A 23,116-nucleotide genomic window follows, 5' to 3' on the forward strand; every position below is an offset into this window, starting at 1 on the left:
ACCTCAGACCCCCTAAAGTAATGCAGATCCCAGATCAGACCTCCTAAAAAATGCAGACCTCAGACCCCCTAAATTAATGTAGAGCCCACACCAACCCCTTAAAAAATGGAGTCCTCAGACCTCCTAAATTAATGTAGATCTCAGACCAGAAATAATACAAAAATGTAGACCTCAGACCTCCTAAATTAATGTAGACCCCAAACCTCCTAAAAAATGCAGACCTCAGACCCTCTAAATTAATGCAGATCCCAGACCAAACCTCCTAAAAAATGGAGACCTCAGACCTCCTTAATTAATGTAGATCTCAGACCAGACCTACTAAAAAATGGAGACCTCAGACCTCCTAAATTAATGTGGACCCCAAACCTCCTAAAAAATGTAGACCTCAGACCCCCTAAAGTAATGCAGATCCCAGACCAGACTGATACAAGAATCCAGACTAGACCCTTAAAAAACCGAGACACCAGACCAAAAATGGTAATGATATACAGCCCCCCAAAGCAGCGCCCATTAAGAAAAGCACATGCTAGTTTCTTTAGAGAAATGCTACCCCCCAGAACAAACCCTGCAAAGATATATAGAAGAAAATGAAGACTAGACCGCCTAAAGAAAACTTGACCCATACACCAGACCTCCTAAAAATGCAGATCCCCGACAACCTAAAGAAATGCAGACCCCCTAAATAAATGCCAAAATTAGAAATATAGCCATCAGATCACCAAAAAATGTAAATTCCAGACCTTAGACTAGACCCTATAACCTGATAGACCCCCAGATTAGGCCCTCTTAAGAAATGCAGACACTTCTGTCTGGAGTCTGAGGTTGTCATCTGCTTCCACAGACCCACTTTTCCAATATCTGTTGCTAAAGTCAGTCTCTACTGTAGTTCTGGTATTCTTTTCATGAACCAGGAGGAGCAGGATGAGCATTATTTTAAGACACAGGTTTGTAATTGTGAGTTTTGATGAAGATGTGTAATGATAATGTCAGCACTGCTGTATCTTTTCCACCTCCTGGAATTGCCCTTTAAGCAAGTGCTTAATATAGATATAATATAGTGCTCAATATAGAAGCCAGTAATCATCAGGGTTTCTTCCCCGCGCTCGGCATTTTGCAGAGTCTCCACCGACTGTTGATTAATTTTGGAGACAGTTCACATTTTGTATTCGCCATAAATCCCCCGTTGCTGATCTATATCCGCTGGCGAGGAATGCATCATCTCGGCAGCACGTGCCGTATGTGCCTATTGTGCTGTGAACTTTCATTCTTGTTCTCAGCGCAAATCTCAGAATTCCCATCAGGTTCTAATTTTATTTATTTTCATGTTGAAGATTTGTTACATCAGTTTCGGAAAACAATAGTCACTGATAGAACGTGAGCGGAAACTGGTGCGCTGTGAATGTCAATGACGCCATTTCTATTCCACGAGTCGATGAGCGAGAAATTGTTTCTGGAAGTAGGATGATATACTGTTTTTTGTTTTTTTTTTAAAAAACCCTATACAGTAAAATCCCAAAAATCCACTTTAGTGGTGACTAAATATTAGAATTTCTAGATTATCAAACTGACTTCGAAGGGAACCTGTCAGGATGATTTTACTACTAAATCTAGAGTGGTCCATATGAATAGGTTACAGTACAACAAGAAAAATGACACCACTCTTGTAAAAATTCGTGGTTCCAGTGCTGAGAAATCGAGCTTTGAAGCTTTGAACCACCTTGGGGGTGTGGCTTAACACTGGAAGTGCTCAGACACGCCCCCATATTTTACTTTCTGGACAATTTGTATGTGGCTTCAAAGCTCAATTTTTCAGCGCTGTCACATCAGATTATTATAAGACAGGTATCGTTTTTATTGTTACATCAAGATCTATGCAGCTATACTTCTAGTTTCATGCGTAAAATTTCCCTTTAATTTACGTAATCCCTATTATCTAGTATCCAGTGGTTTGGAATTCACCTAATCCATCATTGGACTAAATATACATAATTTTTTGAATAATCTGATAGCCTGACACTGCTGGTCGATGGCAGGATAAGAAATTCTATTAGTGCAGAATGCAAATAGTTGTCGCCCTGTGAGTTTCTTAGGAAAACCGTGGAGATCCTATAAATGGCTCCAGTTGTATGAAGGCATATTGGGTCCTTGTAATCCTCCCTCCCCCCTCTTGAGACATAGCACATTTTTTCTTCATTGCAACACCCGCATTTTCCCTCATATTCCTGAGTACTCCATCCTAACCCATTCTTGCCCCCCAATGTATCTTGAAACTAGGACAACAGGTGTATCTGTAAGCTCCTGGGCCCCAAGGCAAAATCTGCAATAGGGCCCCATGTACCGCATACTGTTGATAATTCTCTTTGGCCCCTCCAGTGAACTAAGGCTTGAATTTGCTGGCTGCTTCTCCCCAGATATTCTTGAAGATTTGGCAATAATGAGCTATAAAAGGTGAAGTTCTCCCAAAAAGTTAGACCTCCCAAGCTCCTCAAAGAAAAGCCTTCAAAAACATGCTTGATGCTTCATCATGAGAACGACCCCATCATTCAATCAAAAGGGAAATTCTGGGGTATACGGAGGTATAGCCTGCAAGAAGGGTGAGAAAAGAAATTGAGGAGCCTACCAGAAGATGATCACCAGTGCCGTCCATAGCTGTGCCTGCCGGCCGTGATGGGATGTTCTTCAATATTGATGGACTCATTGCCCAATTTTTGCTTCCATTATGTAATGAGGCTGTGGTCAGATCTCTAGCCACCATCTTCTTCCTTCTCTCCGTGAATCATCAGTGGCACAGGCCTCCATAGCAGCGCGCCGGTTAACCCTGCTTGCCAGTAAATTGCAAACCTCCAGGCGTCGGCTTCTCCCAGACGGGCGCTCGCCTGAATATTTTCTCCATCCAATCAGTCATTTATGAGCCATCCTATTCCATTCCCTTTAAAATGTGAGAAATTCTACTTGTGTGATTACTCAGTGAGCAGAATTTGTGGCAGTAATAACATCTTTTTTGCCATTCATTAGAACTGCTAATAGCCTTCTTCGCGCAGCCTGGGCTTGTGCCCGCGGGATACCGGCCTCTCTGTTTGTGTCGTATTTATTACATTGTAACTTCCAAGAATTACGGCACAATGTGGAGTGTGTGCGGAATAACCAGCACACAGGAGCTCACAATCTACGGCTGCTCTGAAGGCTTCACCGCCTCGGGGAACACAACCAGGGTGGACCAGAAGACGCACATTGTCCTAGAAGATTTTCGAAGAGATCTGGGAAAACAGAACCCGACGGGCATCAGACTCCGCTGTAGGGTATGAGAGAATTCATACAGTCATAATTAGGGCCAGTCAGGTGCCAGATTATCAAATGTTCTGGATATGCAATAACCCATCTTATTTCATCACATACTGGAGGAATTCTGCCATTATTAGGACATTGTCTGTTGTGGACCTAGTTGGTCGGAGCTGGATTTGCACCCTAGATTGCAATGGTGCTGCTTCTTCTATTTTACGAATATTGATAGATGGAGAGATGCGTATGCATGGTTGCAAAGATGGATGGACGCGAAGATGGATGGACGCGAAGATGGATGGACGCAAAGATGGATGGACGCAAAGATGGATGGACACAAAGATGGATGGACGCAAAGATGGATGGATGGATTTATGGACGCAAAGATGGATGGACAGATGCATGGACACAAAAATGGATGGATGGACGCATGGATGCAAAGATGGATGGACGGACGCATGGACGCAAAGATGGATGGACGCATAGATGCAAAGATGGATGGACGCAAAGATGGATGGACTCAAGGACGCAGAAATGGATGGACGCATGGACGCAGAGATGGATGGACGCATTGACGCAGAGATGGATGGACGCATGGACGCAGAGATGGATGGACGCAAAGATCGATGGACGGATGGAGGCAAACATGGATGGTCACCCCTGTATGATACATATGTGCACATGCTGCGGCAGCCGCTCTCTACCTCTGTGTGATACATATGTGCACATGCTATGGCAGCCGGTCTCTACCTCTGTGTAATACATATGTGCACATGCTGCGGCAGCCGGTCTCTACCTCCGTGTGATACATATGAGCACATGCTGCGGCAGCTGGTCTCTACCTCCGTGTGATACATATGTGCACATGCTGCAGGCAGCAAGTCTCTACCTCCGTGTGATATATATATATGTGATGCAGTGACCCCTGTAACAGGTAGGGGGCGCTGAATGGTCTCTCCAGTATACGCACGGAGGCATATTGAGGCCATGGGTATGCATGGATGTGGTAGTGAGACAGTGTCTGGCATTGTGGTTAATGGGAGGTATGTGTCACAGGGATGGATGCTTACTGCGATGCAACCCGGTGTATCTTGTCATTAGAGCACACAAGCACTGTAGATGTCATTTAGTGCACCTGGGTCCGGGTTGCGGGTAGCTATGAGAGATGGGAGGGTCTGGCTACCCACATACCTCACCACTGGGTGAGGGCACTCGCTGTACCTTTTCCCTGCATGAGTATGAGGACCTGCAGTGATGTCTGTTGTGAATTCTGCTTTTGGGTTCCCTCCGGTGTTAGTAGGTGGTAATGCAGTTGTCCCTGGGTTGCAGTCCTGGTCAGGTGTGTCTGCTGATTGCAGTTCTGACTGGGGTATTTAGGTGTGCAGGATTCATTAGTCCTTGCCAGTTGACAATTGTTGTTGGGAGGTGTTGGACCTCTGCCTGGTTCCTCCTGCCTTTCTGCCAAATCAGCAAAAATAAGTGTCTGTTTTTTTTTTCCTGTTGCACACATGCTGTGTGCTTCACAATTCAGTGCTATTCTTTGTGTTTTCTTGTCCAGCTTAGATTGTGTCAGTATTTTCTCAGTCTTGTTGGATTCTCTGGAGTGGCAGATATACATTCCATGTCTTTAGTTAGATTGTGGAACTTTTTGTATTATCTGTTGTGGATATTTTTGAAAGGGTTTTAATACTGACCGCCTAGTAATCTGTCCTATCCTTTCCTATTTAGCTAGAGTGGCCTCTTTTGCTAAATCCTGTTTTCTACTTGCGTGTGTCTATTCTTCTCCTACTCACAGTCATTATTCGTGGGGGGCTGCCTATCCTTTGGGGGTCTGCTCTGAGGCAAGATAGCATTCCTATTTCCATCTATAGGGGTATTTAGTCCTCCGGCTGTGTCGAGGTGTCTAGGGTTTGTTAGGCACACCCCACGGCTACTTCTAGTTGCGGTGTTAGTTCAGGATTTGCACAGGTTCCACCGACTCCAGAGAAAGTTTTCATGCGGCTCCAAGGTCACCAGATCATAACAGATGTCATGATCACGTGACCAGCCCATGTGATATACCTCACCTATGGGGTGTGGTTACAAGGTACATAATGTGACCAGGGAGTGGGTCACATGTCCCTGTATATGTTCCGGTTTGGTTCCCAGAAACAGGTCCCGTGTGGTACTGCAGTGGAAAGCCTGCAATGCTGACAAGCAGGTAATACCAGACTGTGCGTTTGGCTCCAGAGTGAGCCTGAATATTGGACTCGACCAAGAGTGTATGGTCACAGTCCTGATGGAACAGAGTCACGCTGTGAACATTGTTACTTTGTTTTGCCGTGATATGAAGATTGTTGTTTTGTGTTTTCTGCCACTGGGGTTTATGGAATAATGCACCCAGTTGAACTTTTGAAGAAAATGTCTTGCTGTGTGTTATATCGCTGCCAAGCGAGTATTCCCCAACCCGTAAGTAAGTGCAATCTTACAATATATATATGTGCACATGCTGCGGCAGCCGGCCTCTACCTCTGTGTGATACATACGTGCACATGCTGCGGCAGCCGGTCTCTACCTCTGTGTGATACATATGTGCACATGCTGCGCAGCTGGTCTCTACCTCCGTGTGATACATATGTGCACATTCTGCGGGCAGCCGGTCTCTACCTCCTTGTGATACATACGCGCACATGCTGCGGCAGCCGGTCTCTACCTCCGTGTGATACATATGTGCACATGCTGCGGCAGCCGGTCTCTGCCTCCGTGTGATACATACGTACACATGCTGCGGCAGCCGGTCTCTGCCTCCATGTGATACATACATGCACATGCTGCGGCAGCTGGTCTCTGCCTCCGTGTGATACATACGTGCACATGCTGTGGCAGCCGGTCTCTACCACCATGTGATACATACGTGCACATGCTGCGGCAGCCGGTCTCTACCACCGTGTGATACTTACGTACACATGCTGTGGCAGCCGGTCTCTGCCTCCATGTGATACATACGTGCACATGCTGCGGCAGCCAGTCTCTACCACCGTGTGATACACACGTGCACATGCTGCGGCAGCCGGTCTCTGCCTCCATGTGATACATACGTGCACATGCTGCGGCAGCTGGTCTCTGCCTCCGTGTGATACATACGTGCACATGCTGTGGCAGCCGGTCTCTACCACCATGTGATACATACGTGCACATGCTGCGGCAGCCGGTCTCTACCACCGTGTGATACTTACGTACACATGCTGTGGCAGCCGGTCTCTGCCTCTGTGTGATACATACGTGCACATGCTGCGGCAGCCGGTCTCTACCTCCGTGTGATACATACATGCACATGCTGCGGCAGCCAGTCTCTGCCTCCGTGTGATACATACGTGCACATGCTGCGGCAGCCGGTCTCTACCACCATGTGATACATACGTGCACATGCTGTGGCAGCCGGTCTCTACCACCATGTGATACATATGTGCACATGCTGCGGCAGCCGGTCTCTACCACCATGTGATACATACGTGCACATGCTGCGGCAGCCGGTCTCTACCACCGTGTGATACATACGTGCACATGCTGCGGCAGCCGGTCTCTACCACCGTGTGATACACACGTGCACATGCTGCGGCAGCTGGTCTCTACCACCATGTGATACATACTTACACATGCTGCGGCAGCAGGTCTCTACCACCGTGTGATACATGCTGCTGCAGCCGGTCTCTGCCTCCGTGTGATACATATGTGCAGGACGTCTCCATTATGCAGCACTTATAACACATAAATAAATAATCAGAGGACTTGCACACCCAGGGACTCCTCTAACATATGGAAAATTCGCTGCTCTTGGAAGAAAACCAGACGACTCCTCCTGATTCTTATGGGAGAATTTACGTCCATATGTTTCCGGGGATTAGCTTGTTCTTTAAGCGATTCCCACAAGTCGTCTGTGACCGACAAAACATAAACACATGAAAAGAACATATCAGACGGCACAGCTGATACAATGTAGCCTAATTCTGGCCTTCCGCTTTCTTATTCCTGGAGGCGCAGATGTGCTCTTCTATCTATGGAGCACTGCTCATCCTGAGCCTCCTGGTTCAAACATAGCATTTTTAGCAGTGGCGTAGCTTCCCATGCAGAGCGCAGCAGCCAATGACAAACTCGCCTCCACTGCTGAAATTTCTCATACTGTCCCCTACGAAAACCCAACCACTGCAAATATTGTAATACATTGGAAAATTTTACATAATTTTCTAAACCTGACAAAAGGTAGACGTAGGACTGAGCCTAGGGCTAAGTTTAGAGCTAGTGTTAGGGCTAGGACTAAAGTAAAGGTAAGGCCTAGGGCAAAAAAGTAGTTAATAAAAAAAGAAATAAAAATGTATGGATTTTTTTTTTTTTTTTTTTTGAACTACGATGTAAAATAGTGTAAAAATGCAACAAAATGCAATAAGAATTAATATATAATATAAATATTGAATTTTGTTGCATTTCAATATAACTATTTTTATATTATGGTAAATAAAAGATACATAAAATTGAAATAAAATTAAATAAAAATTAATAGATTAATATTGCATTTTATGTATTTTTTATGTATTATAATATAAAATAGTTATATTAAAATGAATTAAGAATTTATATATGTATCTATGTAAACCTAAATGTTTATTGCATTTTTTGCATTTCTATATAATTATTTTATGTTATAGTACATAAAATGCAATAAATATATATATATATATATATATATATAATTTATATTTTATTGAATTGTATTATTTTAGATTAAACTTATATATACATATACCATTTCTATTATATATTATTTATATGTTATATAATATGTATATATATATATTGCATATTCAAAACAGTTTTATATTATATTTATATATCTCTATATATTTGTTATATATAAATTCTAAAAATATATATTAAGTTTTATTGCATTTTTATAGAACTATTTTATTACCCTAGCCCTGACACTAGTTTTAGTTCTAGCCCTAGCTTTAGTTCTAGCTCTAACACTAGCTTTGGTTCTAGACATAACCATAGCTTTAGTGCTATCCCTAACCCTAGCTTTAGTCCTAGCCCTAATCTTAGCTTTAGTCCTAACCCTAACCCTAGCTTTTCTTCTAGCCCTAATACTAACTTTAGTCCTAGCCCTATACTAGCTTTAGTCCTAGACCTACCCTAGCTTTAGTCCTAGCCCTAATTTTAGCTTTTGTTCTAGCCCTAACCCTAGCTTTGGTCCTAGCCCTAACCCTAGCTTTAGTCCTAGCCCTACCCTAACAATGTATTATAGCAATGTATAAATTATTATTTTTTGCATTGTATTTTAATTTCAGCATAAACTTGAATAAATTAGAAGGTCAAAGGTCAAACAATAATTACATCAATATCTTCTTAAAATCCAGTACATGTGATTGGGGGAATTAAGGGTTCAATACTGAACTAGTGGAAGGAAGTTAGGGATTACTAGTGGTCCATGGGTTAGAGGGTGCCGTGGATGCTGGCAGACCACTACACCACTGCCCTCCAGTATCCTAAAGACTGATCCAAATAAAATGTCAGGGATTTTGCATGGATTGACTATAACCATCCATAGAGGGAGTAGTAATATAATCCATATCATATTATAAATGACCATCATACAATAATAAGACATTACTGGTGGACGTAATGACTGCGGCCAGTGACCTGACTTCTGCACTTCTTGCATAGAACAGGCAATGTATGGATTTCTCTGTAGGCAATAAAATAGCAATTACTCCACTAAATTAACTAATAAATCAGGTCCTTAGCCCAAGACCCGGACAACGCGATGCTTCCATTAACGATATCGCAGCGGAAAAAAAACGCCGCCGCAATGATTTACAACACACATAAAACCATAACGAAGAGCATCAGTCACCGCACATGCAAGGACATTAGCATAAATCAATTTATCAATGGAATCATCCAGATTTAAGGAGTTAAATATGTAAATGACTCAATCACAGAGATCACATGAGGATGAGGATGTCACGCGTTTCGGAATCTCCAAAGAAAATCTCATCCTGTCCTATTTATTATTAAATGATCTTCATTTAAAGGGATTGTCCATTTCAATAATTGTCGATGTTAATACCGAATACTGGGATCAACTGTCTTCAAAAAAAACATTATTCTCTGAATGTTCTCCAGCAGGGGGTGATGCAAAAATAAAAGAGGTGAAACAAAATCTCTCCAGTTATATATTTTCCAATTTATATATTTTTTCTATTCTTATTTATATAACTTTTTTAAGCTCTGTTACTTTAGTGGATGCAATTGCTGTTTCAAAGTACAACAAACATCTCCTAAATTTAAAGAATTCTTTCTTAGGAGGAAAAACGGCAACATATTCCCTACAGCGGCCACTAATGGCATGTTGCAGTACTGCATGCTGGCTATGAATGTGAAGGAGCGCCTATATAATACATATATAAAATTGGTGATTACTGCAACTTTTATCCATTGCATTTACCTGTTTTACAACATGCAAAACTTCAAAGCTGAAATTCTCACATAGTCCTCTAGTCCTTCAATGTGTGAATGCTGTAAGTTTGCCTGCAGTCCCATGTAAAAACATAATTTGTACCAAAAGACAAATCTAACTCCAGTGTAAGGGGATTAAGAAGTGAAGGGAGACATATAACACTGTTTAAAGCTGACTATCTGTAGGCGAACACCGCCAACTGCCGGTCACAGTGAAAATAAAGAATTATAGTAGTAGGAACCCAAAGAGTGGAGGTGCATGTTCCCAGAGAAGAGATTGAAGATGACACCAGGTCAAGTGACACCTGTGTCGCACTTACTAATTATGAAAGGCCTGGTCAGACCAAGATGGAAGAAGAACCTGGATCAGCAGGACAGGTTGTGTGGCTGCGAGGTGGGCTTACAGCCACCATCGCCACAGAAGAGTCAGAGAACAGTCAGATGCTGGAGAAATCCTGAGCTGTGAGGAAAATCTGTGCCCATAAGCAGCACCAGTAGAAGACAGTAACCAGCGTCAGTAGAAGACCATAAGCAGCGCCAGTAGAAGACCATGACCAACGTCAGGAGAAGACCGCAATGAACGCTATTAAAAGATCGTAAGTCACAACAGTAAGAAACAGTAAGCAGTGCCAGTAGAAGACCATATGCAGCGTCAGTAGAAGACTATGACCAGTGCCAAGTGCCAGTAGAAGACCATGACTAGTGCCAGTAGAAGACCATAAGCAGCACCAGTTGAAGACTGTAAGCAGTGCCAGTAGAAGATCATAAGCAGTGCCAGTAGAACACCGTAAGCAGTGCCAGTAGAAGACAGTGACCAGCAGAAGACCATAAGCATCCCTAGTAGAAGACTGTAAGCCACGCCCATAGAAGACCATAAGCAGTGCCAGTAGAAGACCATAAGCAGCGTCAGTAGAAGACCATGACCAGTGCCAGTAGAGGACGATGACTAGTGCCAGTAGAAGACCATAAGCAGCACCAGTAGAAGACCGTAGGCAGTGCCAGTAGAAGACCGTAAGCAGTGCCAGTAGAAGACCATGACTAGTGCCAGTAGAAGACCATAATCAGAACCAGTAGAAGACCGTAAGCAGTGCCAGTAGAAGACCATAAGCAGCGCCAGTAGAAGACCATGACCAACATCAGGAGAAGACCATAATGAACGCTAGTAAAAGACCGTAAGCCGCAACAGTAAGAAACCGTAAGCAGTGCCAGTAGAAGATCGTAAGCAGTCCCAGTAGAAGACAGTGACCAGCAGAAGACCATAAGCAGCGCTAGTAGAAGACTGTAAGCCGCGCCCATAGAAGACAGTAAGCACTGCAGGTAGAAGACCATGACCAGTGCCAAGTGCCAGTAGAAGACCATGACTTGTGCCAATAGAAGACCATAAGCAGCACCAGTAGAAGACCATAAGCAGTGCCAGTAGAAGACCATAAGCAGTGCCAGTAGAAGACCGTAAGTAGTGCCAGAAGAAGACAGTGACCAGCAGAAGACCATAAGCAGCGCTAGTAGAAGACTGTAAGCTGCGCCCATAGAAGACCATAAGCAGTGCCAGTAGAAGACCATAAGCAGCGTCAGTAGAAGACCATGACCATTGCCAGTAGAAGACCATGACTAGTGCCAGTAGAAGACCATAAGCAGCACCAGTAGAAGACCGTAAGCAGCACCAGTAGAAGACCGTAAGCAGTGCCAGTAGAAGACCGTAAGAAGTGCCAGTAGAAGATAGTGACCAGCGCCAGTAGAAGACCGTAAGAAGTGCCAGTAGAAGATAGTGACCAGCAGAAGACCATAAGCAGTGCTAGTAGAAAGAAGACTGTAAGCCATGCCCATAGAAGACAGTAAGCAGTGCAGGTAGAAGACCATAAGCAGTGTCAGTAGAATACCATGACTAGTGCCAGTAGAAGACCATAAGCAGCACCAGTAGAAGACCATAAGCAGCACCAGTAGAAAACTGTAAGCAGTGCCAGTAGAAGACCGTAAGCAGTGCCAGTAGAAGACCGTAAGCAGTGCCAGTAGAAGACTTTAAGCAGTGCCAGTAGAAGACTGTGACCAACACCAGTAGAAGACTATAAGCAGCACCAGTCGAAGACCGTGACCAGATCCAAACCAGGCTTGGGAGATGATCCAGCTGTAGCAGAGAGGACCTTTTGGCCCTTACTTCCTTCATAGACGTACGGTACAGGTTGTGGACTGGGGCCATGCTTCAGGGTACAGAGATGGCCAGTGTGATGAGCACACCATATACCCAGTGACTCGCATATCTAGGACTTGCAGCCTAACGGGAAATACCAGTGACCCCCCCACTTGGGCCAGTGTAACAATCAGAGATTGCACCACTGTGTTCTCCTAGTGTCACAATATACTGTAGTGACCCTGTTACTGTTCCCTGCAATATCCTGGGTACTTGCATCTATATACTTATAAATGGATTTTCTGTGTTAGTGAAGCACATAGTATTGGTTAAGTCCCTCTGACTCCTCATTCTGCATTGTGGCATCCAAACGACATGTTTACACCGGTGATGCTTAAAGTTTAGCTCCACATCGTCCAACCATAGGTTTGTGTTTTTTTAAATGAACGCTAATCTACTGCCCCCTAATTTAAAGCGACTCCAGCCTTTTGAGTCCTCATTTTGCCAAGTGGATAACAAGTGTCTCTGGTATTAAAGCTTTTCTCCTAGGAACTGATAAAACATTTTTCAGATAATTGCTTTGAGATTAAAACGATTCCTCCCCAGTGAAAGTTTATTTGCAATTTGTCTGTTTAGCCGATTAAACTTATCAACAATTATAAATTACCAGAGAAAACAGCACGGGCTACGGGGGAGCGGAGAAAAGTGAAAACATGGAGTATTATCTAACGCATTTGCATATCACTGTGTAACCATCTTTTAGGGCCCATACAGAAACACTTGGTTATGTGGTGCTTTTATAAGGCTTCTAGCTTGTCTAGTGCCTATATAGTATTTTTAGCTTATATAATGCCTTTATATTAGTTCTACATCATATATTCTTAATACAGAAGTTGTTTCTGTTCAGGAGTTCTAGGTCTTATAGTGCCCATACAGGACTTCTAGATCTTGTAGTGCCCATGCAGGAGTTCTAGATCTTGCAGTGCCCATGCAGGAGTTCTAGGTCTTGTTGTGTCCATACAGGACTTCTAGATCTTGTAGTGCCCATACAGGACTTCTAGATCTTGTTGTGTCCATACAGGACTTCTAGATCTTGCTGTGTCCATACTGGAGTTCTAGATCTTGTAGTGCCCATACAGGACTTCTAGGTCTTGTTGTGTCCATACAGGATTATAGATCTTGTTGTGTCCATACAGGACTTCTAGATTTTGTAGTGCACATACAGGACTTCTAGATCTTTTAGTGCCTATACAGGACGTCTAGATCTTGTAGTATCTATACAGGACTTTTAGATCTTGTAGTGCCCATACAGGAGTTCTAGATCTTGTTGTGTCCATACAGGACTTCTAGATCTTGTTGTGTCTATACAGGACTTCTAAATTTTGTTGTGTCCATACAGGACTTCTAGGTCTTGTTGTGAAGGAGTTCTAAGTCTTGTTGTGTCCACACAGGACGTCTAGATCTTGTTGTGTCCATACAGGACTTCTAGGTCTTTTTGTGTTTATACAGGACATCTAGGTCTTGTTTTGTAGGAGTTCTAGGTCTTGTTGTGTCTATACAGGACTTCTAGGTCTTCTTGTGTCCATACAAGACTTCTAGGTCTTGTTGTGTCCATACAGGACTTCTAGGTCTTGTTGTGTAGGAGTTCTAGGTCTTGTTTTGTCCATACAGGAGTTCTAGGTCTTGTTGTGTAGGAGTTCTAGGTCTTGTTATGTCCATACAGGACTTCTAGGTCTTGATGTGTCCATACAGGACTTCTAGGTCTTGTTGTGAAGGAGTTCTAGGTCTTGTTGTGTCCATACAGGACGTCTAGATCTTGTTGTATCCATACAGGACTTCTAGGTCTTTTTGTGTTTATACAGGACATCTAGGTCTTGTTTTGTAGGAGTTCTAGGTCTTGTTGTGTCTATACAGGACTTCTAGGTCTTCTTGTGTCCATACAAGACTTCTAGGTCTTGTTGTGTCCATACAGGACTTCTAGGTCTTGTTGTGTAGGAGTTTTAGGTCTTGTTGTGTCCATACAGGACTTCTAGGTCTTGTTGTGTAGGAGTTCTAGGTCTTGTTGGGTCCATACAGGACTTCTAGGTCTTGTTGTGTCCGTACATGAGTTCTAGATCTTGAAGTGCCCATTTAGGAATTATAGATTTTTAAGTGCTCACACAGGAGTTCTTGGTCTTATTGTTACCATACAGGAGATCTCAGTTTGGTTGTGTCCATACTAGCGTTCTAGGTCTTGTGGTGCCCATTCAGGAGTTCTAGGTCTTGTAATTCCTGAACAGAAGTTCTTAGTCACCTGGTAGTCATACACTACTACTATCTTATGGTCTGCCCATACAATAGCTCTTTCTCTTTTGGCACAGGCTTTGACCCATCACGACTTTTAAGTAACCAAGCAAATGGTTTCTTGAGAACATCTATGAAATTAGGGATGGCGACCATACAACTGTTAGTTATGATTTTAGGTAGATGCTTTGATAGATTCTTATGAGGTCATAATGGAAATCAGCCAACCTCTTTGTTGATTTCCAGTGGACATTACTGGTCCAGTCCAAGAAAAGTAATTTAGCTTAAGTACTCTTGAGGATATCAGATTCTCTCCAACCTCCATCCTGGTGATCAACGTTATCTTCAGAAGAAAGCCTTGTTCATATTTTGTAATCTCTTGTTATGACAGTTCTGATGACCTCCAATACACACATATTAAAAATAAATGAGCCATGTTATTGCTCTGTGATACCGAAATAGTGCCTTGGCCGACAGCTCCTTGGAGTTCATGTACTTCATGTTCTTTATAGTGACAAAGCCACAAAGAAGCCACAAAGTGTTAAAAGGGTCTAAAATAATTGTGCCATTAATACTACCCCTATGTATAAGAATATAACTACTATACTACTGCCCCTATGTACAAGAATATAACTACTATAATACTGCCCCTATGTACAAGAATATGTTATTGCTCTGTGATACCGAAATAGTGCCTTGGCCGACAGCTCCTTGGAGTTCATGTACTTCATGTTCTTTATAGTGACAAAGCCACAAAGAAGCCACAAAGTGTTAAAAGGGTCTAAAATAATTGTGCCATTAATACTACCCCTATGTATAAGAATATAACTACTATACTACTGCCCCTATGTACAAGAATATAACTACTATAATACTGCCCCTATGTACAAGAATATAACTACTATAATACTGCCCCTATGTACAAGAATATAACTACTATAATACTGCTCCCTATGTACAAGAATATAACTACTATAATACTGCTCCTATGTACAAGAATTTAACTACTATAATACTGCCCCTATGTACAAGAATATAACTACTATAATACTGCCCCTATGTACAAGAATATAACTACTCTAATACTGCCCCTATGTACAAGAATATAACTACTATAATACTGCCCTTATGTACAAGAATATAACTACTATAATACTGCACCTATGTACAAGAATATAACTACTATAATACTGCTCCAATGTACAAGAATATCACTACTATAATACTGCCCCTATGTACAAGAATATAACTACTATAATACTGCTCCCTATGTACAAGAATATAACTACTATAATACTGCTCCTATGTACAAGAATATAACTACTATAATACTGCCCCTATGTACAAGAATATAGCTACTCTAATACTGCCTCTATGTACAAGAATATAACTACTATAATACTGCCCCTATGTACAAGAATATAACTACTATAATACTGCACCTATGTACAAGAATATAACTACTATAATACTGCTCCTATGTACAAGGATATAACTACTATAATACTGCTTCCTATGTTCAAGACTATAACTACTATAATACTGCTCCTATGTACAAGGATATAACTATAATACTGCCCCTATTTAAAAGAGTATCACTACTATAATACTGCCCCTATGTACAAGAATATAACTACTATAATACTGCCCCTATGTACGAGTATAACAACTATAATACTGCTCCCTATATACAAGAATATAACTACTATAATACTGCCCCTATGTACAGGAATATAACTACTATAATACTGCTCCTTTGTACAAGAATATAACTACTATAATACTGCCCCCTATGTACAACAATATAACTACTATAATACTGCCCCTATATACAAGAATATAACTACTATAATACTGTCCCCTATGTACAAGAATATAACTACTATAATACTGCTCCTATGTACAAGAATATAACTACTATAATACTGCTCGTATGTACAAGAATATAACTACTATAATACTGCTCCTATGTATAAGAATATAACTACTATAGTACTGCCCCTATGTGCAAGAATATAACTACTCTAATACTGCCTCTATGTACAAGAATATAACTACTATAATACTGCCCCTATGTACAAGAATATAACTACTATAATACTGCACCTATGTACAAGAATATAACTACTATAATACTGCTTCCTATGTTCAAGACTATAACTACTATAATACTGCTCCTATGTACAAGGATATAACTATAATACTGCCCCTATGTAAAAGAGTATCACTACTATAATACTGCCCCTATGTACAAGAATATAACTACTATAATACTGCCCCTATGTACGAGTATAACAACTATAATACTGCTCCCTATATACAAGAATATAACTACTATAATACTTCCCCTATGTACAGGAATATAACTACTATAATACTGCTCCTTTGTACAAGAATATAACTACTATAATACTGCCCCCTATGTACAACAATATAACTACTATAATACTGCCCCTGTATACAAGAATATAACTACTATAATACTGTCCCCTATGTACAAGAATATAACTACTATAATACTGCTCCTATGTACAAGAATATAACTACTATAATACTGCTCGTATGTACAAGAATATAACTACTATAATACTGCTCCTATGTATAAGAATATAACTACTATAATACTGCCCCTATGTGCAAGAATATAACTACTATAATACTGCTCCTATGTACAAGAATATAGCTACTATAATACTGCTCCTATGAACAAGAATATAACTACTATAATACTGCTCCTATGTACAAGAATATAACTACTATAATACTGCTCCTATGTACAAGAATATTACTATTATAATACTACCCCTATGTGCAAGATTATAACTACTATAATACTGCTCCTATGTACAAGAATATAACTACTATAATACTGCTCCTATGTACAAGAATATAACTACTATAATACTGCTCCTATGCACAAGAATATAACTACTATAATACTGCTCCTATGCACAAGAATATAACTACTTTAATACTGCCCCCTATGTATAAGAATATAACTTCTATAATACTGCCCCCTATGTACAACAATATAACTACTATAATACTGCCCCTATATACAAGAATATAACTACTATAATACTGCACCTATGTACAAGAATATAACTACTATAATACTGTCCCCTATGTATAAGAATATAACTTCTATAATACTGCCCCTATGTACAAGAATGTATCTACTATAATACTGCCCCTATTTACAAGAATATAACTACTATAATACTGCTCCTATGTACAAGAATATAACTACTATAATACTGCCCCTATGTGCAAGAATATAACTACTATAATACTGCACCTATGTACAAGAATATAACTACTATAATACTGCTTCCTATGTTCAAGACTATAACTACTATAATACTGCTCCTATGTACAAGGATATAACTATAATACTGCCCCTATGTAAAAGAGTATCACTACTATAATACTGCCCCTATGTACAAGAATATAACTACTATAATACTGCCCCTATGTACGAGTATAACAACTATAATACTGCTCCCTATATACAAGAATATAACTACTATAATACTTCCCCTATGTACAGGAATATAACTACTATAATACTGCTCCTTTGTACAAGAATATAACTACTATAATACTGCCCCCTATGTACAACAATATAACTACTATAATACTGCCCCTGTATACAAGAATATAACTACTATAATACTGTCCCCTATGTACAAGAATATAACTACTATAATACTGCTCCTATGTACAAGAATATAACTACTATAATACTGCTCGTATGTACAAGAATATAACTACTATAATACTGCTCCTATGTACAAGAATATAACTACTATAATACTGCCCCTATGTGCAAGAATATAACTACTATAATACTGCACCTATGTACAAGAATATAACTACTATAATACTGCTTCCTATGTTCAAGACTATAACTACTATAATACTGCTCCTATGTACAAGGATATAACTATAATACTGCCCCTATGTAAAAGAGTATCACTACTATAATACTGCCCCTATGTACAAGAATATAACTACTATAATACTGCCCCTATGTACGAGTATAACAACTATAATACTGCTCCCTATATACAAGAATATAACTACTATAATACTTCCCCTATGTACAGGAATATAACTACTATAATACTGCTCCTTTGTACAAGAATATAACTACTATAATACTGCCCCCTATGTACAACAATATAACTACTATAATACTGCCCCTGTATACAAGAATATAACTACTATAATACTGTCCCCTATGTACAAGAATATAACTACTATAATACTGCTCCTATGTACAAGAATATAACTACTATAATACTGCTCGTATGTACAAGAATATAACTACTATAATACTGCTCCTATGTATAAGAATATAACTACTATAATACTGCCCCTATGTGCAAGAATATAACTACTATAATACTGCTCCTATGTACAAGAATATAGCTACTATAATACTGCTCCTATGAACAAGAATATAACTACTATAATACTGCTCCTATGTACAAGAATATAACTACTATAATACTGCTCCTATGTACAAGAATATTACTATTATAATACTACCCCTATGTGCAAGATTATAACTACTATAATACTGCTCCTATGTACAAGAATATAACTACTATAATACTGCTCCTATGTACAAGAATATAACTACTATAATACTGCTCCTATGCACAAGAATATAACTACTATAATACTGCTCCTATGCACAAGAATATAACTACTATAATACTGCCCCCTATGTATAAGAATATAACTTCTATAATACTGCCCCCTATGTACAACAATATAACTACTATAATACTGCCCCTATATACAAGAATATAACTACTATAATACTGCACCTATGTACAAGAATATAACTACTATAATACTGTCCCCTATGTATAAGAATATAACTTCTATAATACTGCCCCTATGTACAAGAATGTATCTACTATAATACTGCCCCTATTTACAAGAATATAACTACTATAATACTGCTCCTATGTACAAGAATATAACTACTATAATACTGCCCCTATGTGCAAGAATATAACTACTATAATACTGCACCTATGTACAAGAATATAACTACTATAACACTGCTCCTATGTACAAGAATATAACTACTATAATACTGCTCATATGTACAAGAATATAACTACTATAATACTGCTCCTATGTACAAGATTATAACTACTATAATACTGCTCCTATGTACAAGAATATAACTACTATAATCCTGCCCCTATGTGCAAGAATATAACTACTATAATACTGCTCCTATGTACAAGAATATAACTACTATAATACTGCTCCTATGTACAAGAATATAACTACTATAATACTGCCCCTATGTATAAGAATATAACTTCTATAATACTGCCCCCTATGTACAAGAATGTAACTATAATACTGCCCCTATGTATAGGAATATAACTACTATAATACTGCTCCTATGTACAAGAATATAACTACTATAATACTGCCCCTTTGTTCAAGAATATAACTTCTATAATACTGCCCCTATGTGCAAGAATATAACTACTATAATACTGCCCCTATGTACAAGAATATAACTACTATAATACTGCCCCTTTGTACAAGAATATAACTACTATAATACTGCCCCTATGTACAAGAATATGACTACTATAATACTGCTCCTATGTACAATAATATAACTACTATAATACTGCCCTATGGGGGTCGGTATGTGAAGACTTCCACAATCACGAATTATATTTTAGTGAATGATTGATATAAATTTTACATTATACAATTAAATATTTTCCTGTACAATTTTTGGAGGACGCATCATCCACTGAGCCCCAGTTTTATACTCTTCTCGTAGGTAATTTATTTATAAAGTGACCTGCACTTTCCCGATAAGAAATTCATTTTTGGAGAACTTCCACATGGTAGAAATCTGCATAGTAATACCATCGTCCCGGCAAACAACCTCATTACCCTGGAATTTCACGGTGGGTTTCATCGCCGTCTTTTTCTTCTTATGGACGTACTCTTTTGAAGTCCCCAGCTGCCCGGTCTGCCCCCATGTGTTGACCTTTCTTTGGTTTTACGTTCTTCATTTAGTTGGTTCTCCGTTTTCAAAACTTTTTTAATTTTTCTTTTTTTTTGTAATTTCATCCAATTTATTTTTGAGTATCTTCTTGCCTCTTCAGATTATAACACTACAAAAAAACATAAAATGTAGAGCTCTATCTTGTCTGAACAGCCTGATCTGTTCAGCTCCCAGGGCAGACGCGGAGAACGAGCTCCTGACAGCCTCGCAACGAGCTCCGAATGTTTTTGACACAATGTTGCCGGTGCCAACGAGTCTTCAATCTTTAGACCTCTTCACTCTTGCCTCCGAGGCTTGTTGTGGTGGATTGTCAAACCACATTTTTGTTGCTCTAGAATTGCTGTCGCGGCCACCATGGAGCTTGACGTCGTCGCACCTGAAACCAGCCAAGACTTTATAAACATTTTGTCTCATCTTTTACCGTTTTTGATTTATTTATTTTTTATGCGTTCTTTTTTTTTTTTGTTCCTGCTGAGTTGAAGAAAGTGGAAAATATCTTGAGCGAAAGTGAGATATTCATCTTTCAAAGCAAACAACCGCCGCTTGCACCTTTGGGGGTTGAGTCCCACGATTCTATGACTTTAATAATCACTTCCTTAATTACCTTGTGTTGAAGAAAACAAACCGGCTTCTTCATCAAGACAGCAGCTTTCAAGGGAATATCTATCAGCCCAAGTGCATGCTTCAAAGCTTTAATCAGATTTCGCCCCCCTCCTCCTGCCGATCCGCTTTAGACTTTTTGCCGTTGTTTTCCTCTTCCGATTTCCCTGAAAGGTTCCTTTATCTCTCCCCAGTTCGAGACGTTTTATTGGATTGTGACGCTTCTTTAGCGCTTTGTTTAACTGCCAAACACACAGTCATTATTAAAGAGCTTTTATATCCTCCCCGGTAAAGTGAGAGCAAATAATCTGGGTTTGTCCAACGGGCCATTGTTTATTGGAGTCATTTAATTTTTGGGTTCTTAAATTGGATTTTTGGATGTCAAAACCACTTTGGTTCCTCTAAGAAGATTTCTGGATTCTTTGTCTTATTTCGGAACATTGACTTTACGTCCCAAATTTGTTGAACTTGTTACAAAAATTTTCTGGTAGATCTATGGGTTTGACCTGGCCATGATATCAGCATACCCCAAATTCCAAATATTATACAGGTGGGTTTTTATGAAATTGGGTATAGAGTAGAGATGAGCGGACCTGACGAGATTCGAATCCGATAAATCGCACAAATTTTACCGGGGAATTTGGATTTGTAGCTAATTTATTCTCCGTGAACTGTATGTTTCCTCTTTTGCTATGAGGTTTGAAGAGACCTCCGGGCGTAATGAACGTAAGATGAAGGTAAAAAAGGGAAAAGTAATTTCTACTGACCTCACCGCTGTCCCCCCATGGTCCATGCCGGCTTTTCTTACCACCACCGCATGTTAAAACCCTGAGCATCTTCACGCTAAGTCAAGACTTCCATCCTAGAGTGCACTTATGTATCGACGTCGCCACAACCTTGCAACGCTCATGCACAGAAATGTCCCAGGACTTCATGGCCAGAAGTCCCTACCTAGAATGCCAATCCTACGGTCAAGGCGCATGTCACAACATTGCCTCAATCTTACAATGCGCATGTTTATAGTTGTACCAAGTCTAGTTACGGCCAGAGGTCTCTACCTATAATCCTAAGTTGTGACACATCATGACTCAACAACGTGCACTGCAATCTTAAGGCTTAAGATGCATCCTCTAAGCCAGGTCTTTTGGCCGTGATTAGGTCTGCATGCAGATGGACATCCTGGGCCTAGTCATTGCCTGAAGTTCTGGTCTACGGAGAAGAAACCCGGGGTTTCAGCACGTGACATTCTTAAGAATTGGCGCTGAGGATGAAAATGAGCAGCAGAGTTGGCCTGAGAGGTGAGGAGTGAAGTAGTCATTTTTGAGGGGATTTTTTAACCTATTGCCAAACCCTTATGGTTCTGTGTTTAACAAATTGGAAAAAAAATCCTTATTTGAGTGGAATCCAATTCCACTCGAGTAAATTTGTGTAACTCTAGTAGAGATTGCCAATGTGACCTTCCGTGGTCTAGAAGTCAATGTAGAAACAGTAGTTGGTGAGATTTGTGCCAAATTTATTCTTCTGATTTCTTACCTGATTGCAGATTTGCACAATAAACTTATTTACCTGCTTTAGTTATCAAAACAATATTAGCCTCTGTAGCGTTTCACCCGCTGCGGGTCTTGGGGATACTCGCTAGGCAGCAGGATAAACACTTCAGGCACGATATCTCACACATATCAGTCCATATGGTTTATTCAAACTCCGCATAAACCAGACAGGGTACAGTCCATTTCATTACAGCCATGAAACATTAGACAGTTCACGTAGCAGATAGGCTTCTCTGCTGTATATTAAAATACCATTGTCCGGGGTTACCTCTCAGAAGTTCCACTCCTTACACTGACTTCAGGTCAGTCCCAGGTCCTCAACACAGACCGTCCAGGTCTACGGTCTCCAGGTGCTTCCAGGACGACTCCACTCCCAGGAGTCTCCAACACCAACCGTCCGTGCTATGTCCAGCACGCAGGCTCTCCAGCCTGGAATGGTCTGTGTGCTTCCAGGACGTCCCCACTTGGAACCGTCCAACACACAGGCCATTCTGCAGTGTCTTGCCAGGACACATGGAAGTGTGTCCACCCTGATAGACACTCACTCAATCTCTCTTACCATGTGCTACACACACCTCCTTAACATAGGTGTAACCACACCCAGGTACCTGTCACATGGCTAGTCAGGTGAGCGTGACATCACCACAGGTCCTTACACACAAAACCATCTTACGTGTTCAGACATACCTCTTTGGCTGGGTTTGTAGGTGACTGAACCCACCCATC

At 40.5% G+C, this 23,116-nt stretch overlaps 1 protein-coding gene and 1 long non-coding RNA gene across 2 annotated transcripts in view; one reads left to right on the forward strand and one right to left on the reverse strand.

Annotated features, from left to right (window-relative positions):
- Positions 1–1,472, reverse strand: part of LOC143770449 (uncharacterized) — an 81,860-nt gene extending 80,388 nt beyond the window's left edge. Inside the window, exon 1 of the long non-coding RNA XR_013214633.1 lies at positions 121–1,472. This is a non-coding gene — a long non-coding RNA (uncharacterized LOC143770449). The remainder of the gene's footprint in view (positions 1–120) is intronic.
- The window catches only part of IGLON5 (IgLON family member 5), a 428,215-nt gene that overhangs the window by 395,016 nt on the left and 10,083 nt on the right, over positions 1–23,116 (forward strand). The gene's annotated exons all lie outside the window — the stretch shown is intronic.

The sequence above is a fragment of the Ranitomeya variabilis genome, chromosome 4, assembly GCF_051348905.1.
Source record: "Ranitomeya variabilis isolate aRanVar5 chromosome 4, aRanVar5.hap1, whole genome shotgun sequence".
Classification (NCBI taxonomy): Eukaryota; Metazoa; Chordata; class Amphibia; order Anura; family Dendrobatidae; genus Ranitomeya; species Ranitomeya variabilis.